Source organism: Anneissia japonica, unplaced genomic scaffold (assembly GCF_011630105.1).
Source record: "Anneissia japonica isolate Jap-2015-1 unplaced genomic scaffold, ASM1163010v1 scaffold288109_len33814_cov189, whole genome shotgun sequence".
Lineage (NCBI taxonomy): Eukaryota > Metazoa > Echinodermata > Crinoidea > Comatulida > Comatulidae > Anneissia > Anneissia japonica.
The window spans coordinates 7298-10479 of NW_022723292.1; the positions used below are offsets into that span (position 1 = coordinate 7298).

The following is a 3182-nucleotide window of genomic DNA, read 5'->3' on the forward strand; positions in this document are numbered from 1 at the left end:
GTTTATGTCAGCTGTTGGTTTTGTCGATATAATTTTTTTGAACCAGTTATAAAAGGAATGGCGTCATTTGACGGTGGCATTTAATCGACGTCTTCTGAGAACTCAATCTGAGAGCAGCTTTACATCACAGTTTCACCATCAAGGTAGGCTTCTAGGGGAATTGATGATTAAATGTCGTGCGTGTGAAAGAGTAATGCGTGTAAAAGTGTAACTGCTTGTGAAAAAGTACTGCGTGTAAAAGAGTACAGCATGTGGAGGAGTACTGTGTGTGGAAGAATACAGTACTGCTTGTGAAAGGTGAAAGAGTGACTGTGTGTGCAGAATTCTCCATAGTACCTCGTGGGAAAAGAGTACTGCGTTTAAGAGACACTGCGTGTGAAAGAGTACTGCGTGTGGATGAGTACTGTGTGTGAAAGTGTACGGTAAGTCTGCGTGTGAAAAAGTACTGGGTGTGAAAAGTACTGCGCGTGAAAAAAATACTGCGTGTGAAAGTGTACTGTGTGTGAGAGGTACTGAGCGCAAAAAAGTACTGCTTGTAAAAGAGTACTGCATGTGAAAGTGAACGACCTGTTGAAAAGTACTGCGTGTGAATAAGTACTGTGTGTGAAAGTGTACTGCTTGTAAAAGAGTGCTGTGTATGAAAGAGTACTATGTGAAAACGTAATACGTGTGAAAGAGTATTGCTTGTGAGAGAGTACAGCATGTAAAAGAATACTGTGTGTGAAAATAAAGTTAAAAGAATATTGTTAACACATTGGCTGTGTTGAGCTAAAAAACCATTTAATAAATTGATTTACTTAACTTTGTACACTAATATGTAATTATTGCATGTGATAAGTTGTATTGAACTTGAGTGACCTCCAAGACAAAACGTACACAAATAAATTTATCAACTTGCCTATTGGCCAATACAATTTTATAACGTAAAAACAAGAATCATGTCAGTCCTTTGTCTTTAGTTTACGTAGTTAGATTTAATGACAGGGAAGACGCCAAAGAAGCATTAATTTGTTTGTAACAATTTAAACATTTTCCGTGTTTATTACTAGAGCCTGGAGGTTATTTTGTATAGGGGTGTCAGTATAGAGGTGAATAATTTTAACTTGCAATAAAGACTCGATAATATTATAATCATTTACGTCTGTTAATTATTTCATTCTCTTTTAGTCAAAGATGAATAAATTAGCAGTTATTATTGTCATCGCTCTCTCCGTTACTATGGTAACTTCGAGAACCTACCATGGTGAGTGTCTTACAAATATTAATGTAACCAGTGGCGTAACTAGGTTCCGAGAGTACAGTCGTGGCCCTTGACGCATAAAATTGGCCGATCAGGCTTAAAGCTAAGAATCCATTTGTCCAGTTGCAGTTCCGGTTCCGGAAATGGCACTCTAAGATTTAAAATTTGACTATAATTTTCTTTTTTTTTCTATTGATGGGGAGGGTCTGGGCGGGCTGCCCCCACCCCTTGAATCCGTCACTGGTTTTAAGAGCAAACATTTGCCAGTGTTTTTTTCCTATGTTCTTTAGTCTGTCAAAATTTTGATAGGTCTAAAAATGAATATAGCCAACTTTAACAAAGTGATGCAATAAAATTGAACTACGAAAATTGAATAAATCTAATTAAAACTGTGGAAATGTCATTAATTATGGCCAACTCAGACAGCGTCGGCCGACGCAGCCTGACACGATTTGTTGTCGCGTCGGGTCTGTGTGAGTTGAACGCAGACGCGATGGTGTGCGTCGGGGGCAGTCGCGTAGTAGAATATTAAACGTGTTTAATATTTCTCACGACGGCTTAAGACTGTCCCCGACGATAAATCGGGTCGGGCTGCGTCGGCCGACGCTGTCTGAGTTGGCCTTTAAACTGCAAACTACTATAATTAATATGATTAAATTTAAAGATTCGTAAATAAATCGAGGTCGAGTAAAATGAATCCCTACATGTTGGACAACATAATAGCTTAGATGTGTAACGTGTGACTTTCAGCCACGTGGTGTTTCTGATTTTTCACATGTAGGCCTATAGCACACAATGAAAACAAGTCCATAATATTACTGTGCATTGGAAATACTAAATTTACCATAAAGGTAATATATTTGATAAATAAATGGAATTAATAGAAATTGCGAATATGAACGAATAACTACAATCGCTTTACGTCGTGGGTGAGATGGGTATTCACTTTTTTCATTTCATTCATTATTTTTATTTCAAACACAACAGCAAGGTAAAAATACAATCAAAACAATCGAGAAATATAAAAATATACAATTCATGATAAGGTAAAAAGACATTTAAAAAGGAATGCATTCACAGTAGACCAAAATATTGCTTTGAAATTATATTATATTGTTGTTATTACTATCACAGCCATTATTATTATTATTATTATTATTATTATTATTATTATTATTATTATTATTATCATCATTATTATTATTAGTAGACGTCAAAATATATAAAATCGAGAATGCATAAAATAAGCCTATACTGATATTATTGGGAACAGGGCAAGGGGAACAATAAATCCATATGTTGTTGTTTTGAGGCGAATACGCCCACCACTCTACCGATTTCGTTTTCAGTGTCATAATGAATTTGCATATTAACGCAAGCGCTGCCAAGGCGTTCTTGCTTCGTACTTGCTCGTACGTAGGTGTGAAACACATACCGTAATTCGCAACTTGTAATCAGTGGCGTATCCAGGAATTCATAATAGAGGGCGGCCAGGAGAGAACTTCCACAGATGGGGTCTATAACGCCTTTAAGGAAATCTATTATTATGGCACCTTTAGATGACCGGTAATGGCACTCTTCAAACTTAAACATGTATATATATAATTTTAGTAAAACCAGAATGAAGATGAGTTTGGTGAGTCATTGACAAGCAAGCGGCGGGGAAAAACACTCAAATTTTTCAAAAAAGCTTATAAATAGGTCTACAGTTTGCTTGTACAAAGAATGATCAGAGAGTTTCCTTGCGTGGGTAGTCTAGCCAACTTTTATTCAAAATCTATTTTTCCATGTTTTTTTAAATTATTATTTTCTTATTATGAGCATTTTAGAGTCTATTAATATGTACAAAATACATATGATTTTTAAAAATGTTTTTTCTGCCCAACGATTTGTGGTTTTTCTCCCCGACGGGGATATATATATATATATATATATATATATA

At 35.7% G+C, this 3182-nt stretch overlaps 1 long non-coding RNA gene across 1 annotated transcript in view; it reads left to right on the plus strand.

Moving 5' to 3' along the window:
* LOC117112190 overlaps window positions 1-3182 on the plus strand; it is a 6232-nt gene continuing 3050 nt past the window's right edge. Inside the window, exons 1-2 of the long non-coding RNA XR_004445992.1 lie at window positions 1-143; window positions 1168-1243. This is a non-coding gene — a long non-coding RNA (uncharacterized LOC117112190). The remainder of the gene's footprint in view (window positions 144-1167; window positions 1244-3182) is intronic.